Genomic DNA, 15231 nt, shown 5'->3' with positions numbered 1-15231 from the left:
AGCTGCTGCAGCACCTCTCTCCTGTCACTCGTGCAGCCTGCTAGAGGGGAGGAGCACAGCACAATACCTGCAGCTGCTGCAGCATCTCTCTCCTGTCACCCATGCAGCTTGCTAGAGGAGAGGAGCGGCTGCACAATACCTGCAGTTGCTGCAGCACCTCTCTCCTGTCACTCCTGCAGCCTTCTAGAGGGGGGATTGGCTGCACAATACCTGCCTCAGCTGCTGCAACACCTCTCTCCTGTCACTCATGCAGCCTGGTAGAGGGGAGGAGCTGCTGCAGCACCTCTCCTGACACTCCTGCATCCTGCTAGAGGGGAGGAGCGGCTGCACAATACCTGCACCTGCTGCAGCACCTCTCTCCTGTCACTCCTGCAGCCTGCAAGAGGGGAGGAGCTGCTGCACAATACCTGCAGCTGCTGCAGCACCTCTCTCCTGTCACTCGTGCAGCCTGCTAGAGGGGAGGAGCACAGCACAATACCTGCAGCTGCTGCAGCATCTCTCTCCTGTCACCCATGCAGCTTGCTAGAGGAGAGGAGCGGCTGCACAATACCTGCAGTTGCTGCAGCACCTCTCTCCTGTCGCTCCTGCAGTCTGCTTGAGGGGAAGAGCTGCACAATACCTGCAGCTACTGCAGCACCTCCCTCCTGACACTCCTGCATCCTGCTAGAGGGGAGGAGCTGCTGCAGCATCTCTCTCCTGTCACTCATGCAGGCTGCTAGAGGGGAGGAGCGGCTGCACAATACCTGCAGCTGCTGCAGCACCTCTCTCCTGTCACTCATGCAGTCTGCTAGAGAGGGGGAGCGGCTGCACAATACCCGCAGCTGCTGCAGCACCTCCATCCTGTCACTCATGCAGCCTGCTAGAGGGAGGAGTGGCTGCACAATACCTGCAGCTGCTGCAGCACCTCTCTCCTGTCACTCATGCAGCCTGCTAGAGGGGGGAGCGGCTGCACAATACCTGCAGCTGCTGCAGCACCTCTCTCCTGTCACTCATGCAGCCTGCTAGGGGGATGAGCGGCTGCACAATACCTCAGCTGCTGCAGAACCTCTCTCCTGTCACTCATGCAGCCTGCTAGAGGGGAGGAACGGCTGCACAATACCTGCAGCTACTGCAGCACCTCTCTCCTGACACTCCTGCATCCTGCTAGAGGGGAGGAGCGGCTGCACAATACCTGCACCTGCTGCAGCATCTCTCTCCTGACACTCCTGCATCCTGCTAGAGGGGAGGAGCGGCTGCACAATACCTGCAGCTGCTGCAGCACCTCTCTCCTGTCACTCATGCAGCCTGCTAGAGGGAGGAGCGGCTGCACAATACCTGCAGCTACTGCAGCACCTCCATCCTGTCACTCATGCAGCCTGCTAGAGGGGAGGAACGGCTGCACAATACCTGCAGCTACTGCAGCACCTCCATCCTGTCACTCATGCATCCTGCTAGAGGGGAGGAGCGGCTGCACAATACCTGCCTCAGCTGCTGCAGCACCTCTCTCCTGTCACTCATGCAGCCTGCTAGAGGGGAGGAGAGGCTACACAATACCTGCAGCTGCTGCAGCACCTCTCTCCTGTCACTCCTGCAACCTGCTAGAGGGGAGGAGCGGCTGCACAATACCTGCAGCTGCTGCAGCACCTCTCCTGTCACTCATGCAGCCTGCTAGGGGGAGGAGCTGCTGCACAATACCTGCAACTGCTGCAGCACCTCTCTCCTGTCACTCATGCATCCTGCTAGAGGGGAGGAGCGGCTGCACAACACCTGCAGCTGCTGCAGCACCTCTCTCCTGTCACTCATGCAGCCTGCTAGAGGGAGGAGCGGCTGCACAATACCTGCAGCTACTGCAGCACCTCCATCCTGTCACTCATGCAGCCTGCTAGAGGGGAGGAACGGCTGCACAATACCTGCAGCTACTGCAGCACCTCCATCCTGTCACTCATGCATCCTGCTAGAGGGGAGGAGCGGCTGCACAATACCTGCCTCAGCTGCTGCAGCACCTCTCTCCTGTCACTCATGCAGCCTGCTAGAGGGGAGGAGAGGCTACACAATACCTGCAGCTGCTGCAGCACCTCTCTCCTGTCACTCCTGCAGCCTGCTAGAGGGGAGGAGCGGCTGCACAATACCTGCAGCTGCTGCAGCACCTCTCCTGTCACTCATGCAGCCTGCTAGGGGGAGGAGCTGCTGCACAATACCTGCAACTGCTGCAGCACCTCTCTCCTGTCACTCATGCAGCCTGCTAGAGGGAAGGAGCGGCTGCACAATACCTGCAGCTGCTGCAGCACCTCTCTCCTGTCGCTCCTGCAGCCTGCTAGAGGGGAGGAGCGGCTGCACAATACCTGCAGCTGCTGCAGCACCTCTCCTGTCACTTATGCAGCCTGCTAGATGGAGGAGCTGCTGCACAATACCTGCAACTGCTGCAGCACCTCTCTCCTGTCGCTCCTGCAGCCTGCTAGAGGGGAGGAGCGGCTGCACAATACCTGCAGCTGCTGCAGCACCTCTCCTGTCACTTATGCAGCCTGCTAGAGGGAGGAGCGGCTGCACAATACCTGCAGCTACTGCAGCACCTCCATCCTGTCACTCATGCAGCCTGCTAGAGGGGAGGAACGGCTGCACAATACCTGCAGCTACTGCAGCACCTCCATCCTGTCACTCATGCATCCTGCTAGAGGGGAGGAGCGGCTGCACAATACCTGCCTCAGCTGCTGCAGCACCTCTCTCCTGTCACTCATGCAGCCTGCTAGAGGGGAGGAGAGGCTACACAATACCTGCAGCTGCTGCAGCACCTCTCCTGTCACTTATGCAGCCTGCTAGATGGAGGAGCTGCTGCACAATACCTGCAACTGCTGCAGCACCTCTCTCCTGTCGCTCCTGCAGCCTGCTAGAGGGGAGGAGCGGCTGCACAATACCTGCAGCTGCTGCAGCACCTCTCCTGTCACTTATGCAGCCTGCTAGAGGGAGGAGCGGCTGCACAATACCTGCAGCTACTGCAGCACCTCCATCCTGTCACTCATGCATCCTGCTAGAGGGGAGGAGCGGCTGCACAATACCTGCCTCAGCTGCTGCAGCACCTCTCTCCTGTCACTCATGCAGCCTGCTAGAGGGGAGGAGAGGCTACACAATACCTGCAGCTGCTGCAGCACCTCTCTCCTGTCACTCCTGCAGCCTGCTAGAGGGGAGGAGCGGCTGCACAATACCTGCAGCTGCTGCAGCACCTCTCCTGTCACTCATGCAGCCTGCTAGGGGGAGGAGCTGCTGCACAATACCTGCAACTGCTGCAGCACCTCTCTCCTGTCACTCATGCAGCCTGCTAGAGGGAAGGAGCGGCTGCACAATACCTGCAGCTGCTGCAGCACCTCTCTCCTGTCGCTCCTGCAGCCTGCTAGAGGGGAGGAGCGGCTGCACAATACCTGCAGCTGCTGCAGCACCTCTCCTGTCACTTATGCAGCCTGCTAGATGGAGGAGCTGCTGCACAATACCTGCAACTGCTGCAGCACCTCTCTCCTGTCACTCATGCAGCCTGCTAGAAGGGGGAGTGGCTGCACAATACCTTCCTCAGCTGCTGCAGCACCTCCCTCCTGTCACTCATGCAGCCTGCTAGAGGGGAGGAGCTGCTGCAGCACCTCTCCTGACACTCCTGCATCCTGCTAGAGGGGAGGAGCGGCTGCACAATACCTGCACCTGCTGCAGCACCTCTCCTGTCACTCATGCAGCCTGCTAGAGTGGAGGAGCGGCTGCACAATACCTGCAGCTGCTGCAGAACCTCTCTCCTGTCACTCCTGCAGCCTGCTAGAGGGGGGAGTGGCTGCACAATACCTGCCTCAGCTGCTGCAACACCTCTCTCCTTTCACTCATGCAGCCTGCTAGAGGGGAGGAGCTGCTGCAGCACCTCTCCTGTCACTCCTGCAGCCTGCTAGGGGGAGGAGCTGCTGCACAATACCTGCAACTGCTGCACCACCTCTCTCCTGTCACTCCTGCAGCCTGCTAGAGGGGAGGAGCGGCTGCACAATACCTGCAGCTGCTGCAGCACCTCTCCTGTCACTCATGCAGCCTGCTAGAGTGGAGGAGCGGCTGCACAATACCTGCAGCTGCTGCAGCACCTCTCTCCTGTCACTCCTGCAGCCTTCTAGAGGGGGGAGTGGCTGCACAATACCTGCCTCAGCTGCCGCAACACCTCTCTCCTGTCACTCATGCAGCCTGCTAGAGGGGAGGAGCTGCTGCAGCACCTCTCCTGTCACTCCTGCAGCCTGCTAGAGGGGGGTGCGGCTGCACAATACATGCAGCTGCTGCAGCACCTCTCTCCTGTCACTCATGCAACCTGCTAGAGGGGGGTGCAGCTGCACAATACATGCAGCTGCTGCAGCACCTCTCTCCTGTCACTCATGCAGCCTGCTAGAGGGGGGTGCGGCTGCACAATACCTGCAGCAGGGTCTGCAGCACCTCTCTCCTGTCGCTCCTGCAGTCTGCTTGAGGGGAAGAGCTGCACAATACCTGCCTCAGCTGCTGCAGCACCTCTCTCCTGTCACTCATGCAGCCTGCTAGAGGGGAGAAGCGGCTGCACAATACCTGCAGCTGCTGCCGCACCTCCCTCCTGTCACTCATGCAGCCTGCTAGAGGGGAGAAGTGGCTGCACAATACCTGCAGCTGCTGCAGCACCTCTCTTCTGTCACTCCTGCAGCCTGCTAGAGGGGAGGAGCGGCTGCACAATACCTGCAGCTGCTGCAGCACCTCTCCTGTCACTCATGCAGCCTGCTAGAGGGAGGAGCTGCTGCACAATTCCTGCAACTGCTGCAGCACCTCTCTCCTGTCACTCATGCAGCCTGCTAGAGGGAAGGAGCGGCTGCACAATACCTGCAGCTGCTGCAGCACCTCTCTCCTGTCACTCCTGCAGCCTGCTAGAGGGGAGGAGCGGCTGCACAATACCTGCAGCTGCTGCAGCACCTCTCCTGTCACTCATGCAGCCTGCTAGAGTGGAGGAGCGGCTGCACAATACCTGCAGCTGCTGCAGCACCTCTCTCCTGTCACTCCTGCAGCCTTCTAGAGGGGGGAGTGGCTGCACAATACCTGCCTCAGCTGCTGCAACACCTCTCTCCTGTCTCTCATGCAGCCTGCTAGAGGGGAGGAGCTGCTGCAGCACCTCTCCTGTCACTCCTGCAGCCTGCTAGAGGGGGGTGCGGCTGCACAATACATGCAGCTGCTGCAGCACCTCTCTCCTGTCACTCATGCAACCTGCTAGAGGGGGGTGCAGCTGCACAATACATGCAGCTGCTGCAGCACCTCTCTCCTGTCACTCATGCAGCCTGCTAGAGGGGGGTGCGGCTGCACAATACCTGCAGCAGGGTCTGCAGCACCTCTCTCCTGTCGCTCCTGCAGTCTGCTTGAGGGGAAGAGCTGCACAATACCTGCCTCAGCTGCTGCAGCACCTCTCTCCTGTCACTCATGCAGCCTGCTAGAGGGGAGAAGCGGCTGCACAATACCTGCAGCTGCTGCCGCACCTCCCTCCTGTCACTCATGCAGCCTGCTAGAGGGGAGAAGCGGCTGCACAATACCTGCAGCTGCTGCAGCACCTCTCTTCTGTCACTCCTGCAGCCTGCTAGAGGGGAGGAGCGGCTGCACAATACCTGCAGCTGCTGCAGCACCTCTCCTGTCACTCATGCAGCCTGCTAGAGGGAGGAGCTGCTGCACAATTCCTGCAACTGCTGCAGCACCTCTCTCCTGTCACTCATGCAGCCTGCTAGAGGGTAGGAGCTGCTGCACAATACCTGCCTCAGCTGCTGCAGCACCTCTCTCCTGTCACTCATGCAGCCTGCTAGAGGGGGGTGCGGCTGCACAATACCTGCAGCTGCTGCAGCACCTCTCTCCTGTCACTCATGCAGCCTGCTAGAGGGGAGGAGCTGCTGCAGCACCTCTTTTGTCACTCATGCAGCCTGCTAGAGGGGAGGAGCGGCTGCACAATACCTGCAGCTGCTGCAGCACCTCTCTCCTGTCACTCATGCAGCCTGCTAGAGGGGAGAAGCGGCTGCACAATACTTGCCTCAGCTGCTGCAGCACCTCTCTCCTGTCACTCATGCAGCCTGCTAGAGGGGAGGAGCGGCTGCACAATACCTGCAGCTGCTGCAGCACCTCCCTCCTGTCACTCATGCAGCCTGCTAGAGGGGAGGAGCTGCTGCAGCACCTCTCCTGTCACTCATGCAGCCTGCTAGAGGGGGGAGTGGCTGCACAATACCTACCTCAGCTGCTGCAGCACCTCTCTCCTGTCACTCATGCAGCCTGCTATTAGCAAATTAGGGGGCATGTTAGCGCATAAATTACCGATCAGTTTAAGACCTGCCTGTACCTGGCAGTAAAGTCAATTTGTGTGCATTTTGCTGTTTTTAGTGGTGTTTCTTTTTAGGCTGTGTAAGGGCCCAGTGCACACCAAAAACCGCTGGCAGATCCGCAAAACGCTAGAGGTTTTTGAAGAAGATTTTCAGAGCGATTCTAGGCATGTTTAGGGCCCATTCACACTAGAGCGTTTTGCCGGCGATTTTGGCAAAACTCTCAAACGCTAGCGCTTTTCAAAGCGCTAGTGCTATTATACCCTATGGTCCCATTCTTACTTGGGTGATTTGCGTTAATCGCCAAACGCAAACGCGTAGCCTGCACCATTTTAAGGCGATTTTCCGGTGATCGCGTTTCAGTGCTATAGAAGCATTAAACGCGATCACGGAGAAATCGCTGCAGTGTCCAGTGATTTTTTTCCATGTGAAATTGCGAAAAAATCACTCCCGCAAGTGTGAATGGGGCCTCCCAGAGATTTTCGAAACATGCCTGGCGTTTTGAAGTGTTTTTTGTGTAGCAGATTTCATATGTTGTTACAGTAAAGCTGTTACTGAACAGCGTCTGTAACAAAAAACGCCTGGAACACAGCTCTGATCTAGCGTTTTTCAGAGCAGTTTTCCACTTTCCTATACTTTAACATTGAGGCAGAAACGCCTCAGAAATCTAAAAAATGCTGCAGCCCCCGAGTTTGCGTTTGTGGAAAAAATGAACCACTCTGGGGTGCACTAGGGATGATCGGAATGTGCAAATTCCGTTCCGCCAGAATTGCGGAAATCTGCCAGCGCTAAATTCCATCGCCATTACATTTCCGCGGAATTTCCGCATTCCGGTGGAAAAATTAAAGTGATCGCAAATGAAACCTTGTGTATGCTAAATGGTAGCCCATGGGACCTAGTGGCTGTTTCCCCGGTCATTAGCGGTGGTCCCATGGCGGTGGTTTTGGCGCTGCAGGAGGTGTCGCTTAAGCCATGGGACCTAGCGGTGGTCCCATGGCGGTCATTTAGGAGGTGTCGCATAAGCTTTGGGACCTGGTGGTGGTCCCATGGCGGTCGTTTAGGCACAGCAGGAAGTGTCGCGTAAGCTTTGGGAACTGGCGGTGGTTCCATGGCGGTCATTTTGGCACCGCAGGAGGTGTCGCGTAAGCTATGGGACCTGGCGGTGGTTCCATGGCGGTGGTTTTTGCGCCGCAGGAGGTGTCGCGTAAGCTTTGGTACCTGGTGGTGGTCCCATGGCGGTGGTTTTTGCGCCGCAGGAGGTGTTGCGTAAGCTTTGGGACCTGGCAGTGGTTCCATGGCGGTGGTTTTTGCGCCGCAGGTGTTGCGTAAGCTATGGTACCTGGCAGTGGTCCCATGGCGGTGGTTTTTGCGCCGCAGGAGGTGTCGCGTAAGCTTTGGGACCTGGAAGTGGTTCCATGGCGGTGGTTTTTGCGCCGCAGAAGGTGTTGCGTAAGCTATGGTACCTGGCGGCAGTTCCATGGCAGTGGTTTTTGCGCCACAGGAGGTGTCGCGTAAGCTTTGGGACCTATACAAAATGGTGGGATAGGTGGGATAGGTGAGATAGCTAGGGAGCTGGTTGCTAACATAGGATTGATTGGTTTTTGTTAACACTGTAATTGGTGCTGAAATAATTCTGATTTTCATGCAGAAATCCGTTTGGGTGGTTTTTGTAAGCCTCTGACTGATGCAGAAATTCCGATTTTCATGAAGAAATCCTGTTGTTTTCACTTAAACCTCCTTGCCGGTTATCCCGAGCTGAGCTCGGGGTAACCCGCCGTGGAGGATTGCTCTGGCCCTGCTGGGCCGATTTACATACACTTTGCTTGCTGCGTGTTACCTGCAATCGCCGCCACTCGCCGCCGATTCGCCGCTACTCGCCGCGTTAGATGGGCCCCCCGCCGAGAACCCATGCCCAGCATGGCCAATCAGTGCCAGGCAGCGCTGAGGGGTGGATCGGGACTCCCGCTGACGTCATGACGTCGGTGATGTCATCGCAAAACGTCACCATGGCGACGGGGGAAGCCCTAAAGGAAATCCCGTTCAGAACGGGATTTCCTTCTGAGCGAGTGCGCCGGCAACGATCAGAGGGGGGAGGGACGCCGCAGGGAGGGGGGGCATCATGTAGCTAGCGCTAGGCTAGCTACATGATTAACAAAAAAATGCAAAAAAACCTTTGCATTTTAGAATGGCAAGGAGGTTAAATTTCTTCTAGGGGCTTCCTTGTGATTGGCTTACAAAATTCCGCATTCCGCCGGAATTACGCATGATTCCGCGGAATTTCCGCTATAGCGCTAAGGCAATTTCATTCCGATGCGACGGAACGGTATCACCAAATTCCGTCCGGAATCGCAGAAAACGGAATTCCGCTGAACGCGGTGAGCATCCCTAGTGTGCATCAGCCCATTGAAATACATTACCCAAGCTTTTTTTTTCAAACTGCTAGCGTTTTTTAAAAATGCTACAGAACCGCTCTGGTGTGCACCAGCCTTGTAGAGAAGAATAGTAGAAATAAAACTCCAAATATTATATTTACTGGATTTCTTTTTTTTTTTCATAGGGAATGCCTATTCATATACTTTTTCATATTCATATACCTTTTACCACATTTTAAAAAAGAGAAAATACTTATTGCGGTATTTTAAAAACAAAAAAAATATTTACCACACATAGCTACCAGAATTGAGGCCATTGTATGGAGGTGATAGGATTTGTGGACTTGCTGTGATACAATGGAATGACATCCAGTAAGATGCAATGTCACATAACAATGTAACATTGTTTCCTCCCCAGACGTGTTACTATGTGTTTTGTGACTATGTATATAATGTATATAATGTCATACAATAGGATACAATGTCATATAACACAATGTAACTGTTTCCTCCACAGAAGTATTACTATGTGTTGTGTGACTATGTATGTAATGTATATAATGTCATACAATAGGATACATTGTCTTATAACACAATGTTACATGGTTTCCTCCCTAGAAGTGTTACTATGTGTTTTGTGACCATGTATATAATGTCATCATACAAGGCGATACAATGTCATATAACACAATGTAACATCGTTTCCTCCCCAGAAGTGTTACTATGTGTTGTGTGACTATGTATATAATGTATATAATGTCATACAATGCGATACAATGTCTTATAACACAATGTTACATCGTTTCCTCCCCAGAAGTGTTACTATGTGTTTTTGTGACTCTGTATATAATGTATATAATATAATTCAGTAAGTGCCTCAACCGTCCAGCAAGAAGAAGAAGTACTTTGCATGAGAAAATGTATGCGTGCTCAAAGACCAAGTTTGAGGCCTCCTTTCCACGGACTGTTGAGCTGTGTGCTCAGCAAGCAGTTACCAGGCACAGGTAAGAAGTTATCAGGCAGCAACAAGCAGTTATCAGGCAGCAACAAGCAGTTACTAGGCAGCAGTGAGCAGTTACTAGGCAGCAGTGAGCAGTTGAGAGAGTTTGAGAGGCATTTCACTGCCTATCAACAGTCTGTGGAAAGGAGGCTTAACCCTAGCAAGTCTGGGTTTGCAAATCTGGCCTAATTGGCTATTCATAATTGAATAAGGGCCTCAACCTTCCAGCAAGAAGAAGAAGTACTTTGCATGAGAAAATGTATGCGTGCTCAAAGATCAAGTTTGATGCCTCCTTTCCACGGACTGTTGAGCTGTGTGCTCAGCAAGCAGTTACCAGGCACAGGTAAGAAGTTATCAGGCAGCAACAAGCAGTTATCAGGCAGCAACAAGCAGTTATCAGGCAGCAACAAGCAGTTATCAGGCAGCAACAAGCAGTTATCAGGCAGCAACAAGCAGTTACTAGGCAGCAATGAGCAGTTGAGAGAGTTTGAGAGGCATTTCACTGCCTATCAACAGTCTGTGGAAAGGAGGCTTAACCCTAGCAAGTCTGGCTTTGCAAATCTGGCCTAATTGACTATTCATGAGGCAATGCTCATGCAAATATGCATTTGCTTTCGCATGTCAAACTATGCAGGGTCAAAAAACCAATACTGCAAAGCGGTCGTGGAGCAGTGCTTTTCAGCACTGCTAGATTTGGGCGCAGCGAGTGCCGCCATAGACTGTAATGGGAATCAGTCTATAGCGGCGCTCAGTGAGTAACGTCAGCGCCGTCAGAAGACGGAGCTGAAGTTGCTTAAAAAACACAATAATTCGACCTCCAGCAATCGCTGGAAGCTGAATTATATCATTCCCCCACTATCCATGGCGGCCTGGAGGGGGAATCTATATATATAATAGAGTAAGTGCCTCAACCTAAGAAGAAGTAGTGCCCTGCCCCCAGGGCCGGTCCAAGCAAGAGGAAGGGGCTGGTCCAAGCAAAAAGAAGTAGTGTCATATCAAACCAAGGGCAAAGAGGGATAATTTACATATTCAGTAGCAGTGCATTGTGGGTAACCACAAATGTTCACTTATAGCTGAATTATTGCAGATTTGCTTCTATTTTAAGAAGGAAAATTACACCAAGCTTTGCTTTTTTTAGTAGGATGGCTTTTTGGTCCCTTTTATCCCCCTATACATTCTTAGTAATTTGGGTCACCCTGAGCTGCTTGGTTACTCTGTTGTACTGGTCCAAGCCCTATCTCAGACAGCCATATCAATCTCTGCTGTGAACTGATGAGGACTAAAAGTCTGAAATAGGCTGTCACATGTGGGTTTGATATGACTGTGTAAAATTTAAAGCTATAGGGCCTGATCCACAAAATGGTGCAAACTGTTAAGTATGGGTGTGCTAAACAGTTAGCACGTGAAGTGCCATTTGTGGACTTTTGTGCGTGGAAAGTGCTGTGAATCGCGCAAAAGACCGCAATTGCGGACTTTTGCGTGTGTAAAGTACCGCGATTTGTGGCAAATTGCGCGCGCAAAAGACCGCAATCATGAAAATCGCGGCACTTTGTGCGCGCAAAAGTCCGCGAACGGCACTTCACGTGCTAACTGTTTAGCACAACCGTGCTAAACAGTTTGCACCGCTTTGTGAATCAGGCCCATAGGCTTGCTTGACTTACCAAGAGTGAAAAGGAATAGTTTGCATATTTAGTAGCGGTGCATTGTGGGTAACCACAAATGTTCACTTATAGCTGAATTATTGCAGATTTTCTTCTGTTTTAAGAAGCCAAATTACACCAAGCTTTGATTTTTTTTTAGTAGAAGGTCTTTTTGGTTCCTTTTATCCCACTATACATTCCGAGTGGTTTGGGTCACCCTGAGCTGCTTGGTTACTCTGTTGTACTGGTCCAAGCCCCATCTCATACTGTCATATCAATCTCTGCTATGTACTGATGAGGACCAAAAGTCTGAAACAGGCTGTCACATGTGGGTTTGATATGGCTGTGTAAAATTTAAAGCTATAAGCTTGCTATACACCAGTGGTTCTGGATGCTTGCTTGGCTTACTAAGGTTGAAAAGGGATAATTTGCATATTTAAAAATGTTCACTTATAGCTGAATTATTGCAGATTTCCTTCTGTTTTAAAAAGGCAAATTACACCAATACAGTGGGGAGCATTGCAGGAAGTGACAACAGTGGATCGCACGCTGGAACACGGAAGAGGTGAGGCATCCCCGCCCGCTGCCTCTTACTAATAGTGGCGGCTGCTACTGTGCTTAAGCAGGAGGGGAGCGCACATGGGGGACACAGGTGAGGCAGGGGGGGTTCCTGCTGAGCTTAAGCTGCAGGGAGAATGCACATGGGGGACCCAGGTGAGGGGGGGTTCCTGCTGAGCTTAAGCTGGAGGGGGAGTGCACATGGGGGACCCAGGTGAGGGGGGGTTCCTGCTGAGCTTAAGCTGGAGGGGGAGTGCACATGGGGGACCCAGGTGAGGGGGGGTTCCTGCTGAGCTTAAGCTGGAGGGGGAGTGCACATGGGGGACCCAGGTGAGGGGGGTTCCTGCTGAGCTTAAGCTGGAGGGGGAGTGCACATGGGGGACCCAGGTGAGGGGGGGTTCCTGCTGAGCTTAAGCTGGAGGGGGAGTGCACATGGGGGACCCAGGTGAGGGAGGGTGGTCCTGCTGAGCTTAAGCAGGAGGGGGAGTGCACATGGGGGACCCAGGTGAGGGAGGGGGGGTTCCTGCTGAGCTTAAGCTGGAGGGGGAGCACACATGGGGGACCCAGTTGAGGGGGGGTCCGACCCCCCTGCCCGCCACTGTGCCCAATACCCCCTTACTGCCCTCTACCCCCTTATGCGGCGTATGCTACGCTGCGGGTCGGCTAGTAATGTATATAATGTCACAATGTGATACAATGTCATATAACACAATGTAACATCATTTCCTCCCTAGAAGTGTTACTATGTGTTGTGTGACTATGTATATAATGTATATAATGTCATACAATGCGATACAATGTCTTATAACACAATGTTACATCGTTTCCTCCCCAGAAGTGTTACTATGTGTTGTGTGACTCTGTATATAATGTATATAATGTCATATAATGCGATATAATGTCACGTAACACAATATAAGGGCTGGTGCACACCACAAGAGCTTTTTAAACGCTAGAGATTTAAAAATTTCTTGCTAATGCAATGCTATGGGGCATTCTTACTAATTACCCCTTTCCACTAGCTATCGCTAGCGTTCGCGTTCGATTCAGCAAAGTTCCAAATTGTCCCGGCGATTGCGATCGCGATTTTACTATGCAATGCATTGCATAGCAAAACCGCGGCAAAAAAATCGCGAAAAACGAATCGCGGTAGTGGAAATTACCTACCGCAATTCATATGTTATTTGGCAAATTTAAAAATTACTAGCGGTTTGCAATTTTGCGATTCAACATCACAATCGCCGGTAGTGGAAAAGGGCCCTAAATCACATCGCTCCAGTGTGAAAACACACATAGGACATTAGGAGGAGCTTTTAAAATCAGAAAGCGCTCAGAAAAGCTCCTCTGGTGTTCACCAGGCCTGACGCCTGGAACCCACTGCAAAACGCTATCACTAATTGCAATCGCTCGCGTTTTTAATGAGCGGTTTGTAAGCAATTTCATGAGCGATTGCTGTCAATTTTGGTAGCATTTTTAAAAAGTGTCAGCGTTTTGCCAGCGATTGTGTAGCTATAAGCGTTTAAAATTCTGATTGGTCCTTTCAATGAATTTTTATTTTTTTACAGTTTGCAGTAATGTAAAAACGCTAGTGAAATCGCTCTGTGTAGGTTTTGACGAGTGATTACGTCAGCGTTTATATACTTTACATTGCAGAAACGCTAAACATGCTGCGTGTCCTGCATTTGCAATCTTGATAATCGCAATCGCTCCAGTGCAATTTGGCCCATCCATTAACATTAGCTGAGCGTTTAGGGAAATCGCTAGTGGATTGAATCGCTCCCTAAACACTCACAAATTGCTCTAGTGGGTTTCAGCCCTAATATTGTTTCCTCCCCAGAAGTGTTACTATGTGCTTTGTGACTCTATATATAACGTATATAATGTCATACAATGTGATACATTGCTTGGCTTAACAAGGGCGAAAAGGGATAATTTGCATATTCAGTAGGGCATTGTGGGTAACCACAAATGTTCACTTATAACTGAATTATTGCAAATTTCCTTCTGTTTTAAGAAGGCAAAATACACCAAGCTTTGCTTTTTTAGTAGGAGGGCTTTTTGGTTCCTTTTATCCCCCTATACATTACAAGTGGTTTGGGTCACCCTGAGCTGCTTGGTTACTCTCTACAATGTGATACAATGTCATATAACACAACGTAACATCGTTTCCTCCCCAGAAGTGTTAATATGTGTTTTGTGACTCTGTATATAATGTATATAATGTCACAAATGTGATACAATGTCATATAACACAATGTAACATCGTTTCCTCTGCAGAAGTGTTACTATGTGTTTTTGTGACTGTATATAATGTATATAATGTCATACAATGTGATACAATGTCATATAACACAATCTAACATTGTTTCCTCCCCAGAAGTGTTACTATGTGTTTTGTGACTCTGTATATAATGTATATAATGTCATACAAGGTGATACAATGTCATATAACACAATGTAACATCGTTTCCTCCCCAGAAGTGTTACTATGTGTTTTGTGACTATATATATATATATATATATATATAATGTATATAATGTCATACAAGGCGATACAATGTCATATAACACAATGTTATGTTCCCTGATGACGGCGCAAGGCCGAAACCGGTAGGAACTGGAGACTGGGCAACTTATATGAGATCGTTTTTTGGATTTTAAATGTGTACTGGGTTTGGTTACACTATAAGCTTTTAACTACTAAGGGTCCCTGTCAAAAGGACCCTGGAAGTAAGTCATTGTATATGTGATGTAGATTCAGCTTCTAATAAATGTCTATGTGATTCTTGGATGGAGAAGTGAACTTTCTCAATTTATTTCTGGTGATGTGATTCTTGGATGGAGAAGTGAACTTTCTCAATTTATTTCTGGTGATGGTCACTGTGGAAATATGCTTTTAAACACTGTGGGGTTACTGCAGATGCCGATTTGAGTACAAAGCGCTGTGGATTTGTATGCATATAACACAATGTAACATTGTTTCCTCTGCAGAAGTGTTACTATGTGTTGTGTGACTCTGTATATAATGTATACAAGGCGATACAATGTCATATAACACAATGTAACATTGTTTCCTCTGCAGAAGTGTTACTATGTGTTGTGTGACTCTGTATATAATGTATATAATGTCATACAAGGCGATACAATGTCATATAACACAATGTAACATCATTTCCTCCCCAGAAGTGTTACTATGTGTTTTGTGACTATGTATGTAATGTATATAATGTCATACAAGGCGATATAATGTCATATAACACAATGTAACATTGTTTCCTCTGCAGAAGTGTTACTATGTGTTGTGTGACTCTGTATATAATGTATATAATGTCATACAAGGCGATATAATGTCATATAACACA

The 15231-nt window shown here is 50.7% G+C and overlaps 1 protein-coding gene across 2 annotated transcripts in view; it reads right to left on the bottom strand.

Annotated features, from left to right (window-relative positions):
- Positions 1 to 15231, bottom strand: part of DIPK1B (divergent protein kinase domain 1B) — a 395039-nt gene that overhangs the window by 179938 nt on the left and 199870 nt on the right. The gene's annotated exons all lie outside the window — the stretch shown is intronic.

The sequence above is a fragment of the Hyperolius riggenbachi genome, chromosome 8 (genome assembly GCF_040937935.1).
Source record: "Hyperolius riggenbachi isolate aHypRig1 chromosome 8, aHypRig1.pri, whole genome shotgun sequence".
NCBI lineage: Eukaryota > Metazoa > Chordata > Amphibia > Anura > Hyperoliidae > Hyperolius > Hyperolius riggenbachi.
The sequence above is the reverse complement of the archived record's forward strand: the minus strand, read 5'-3'. Positions and strand labels throughout refer to the sequence as shown.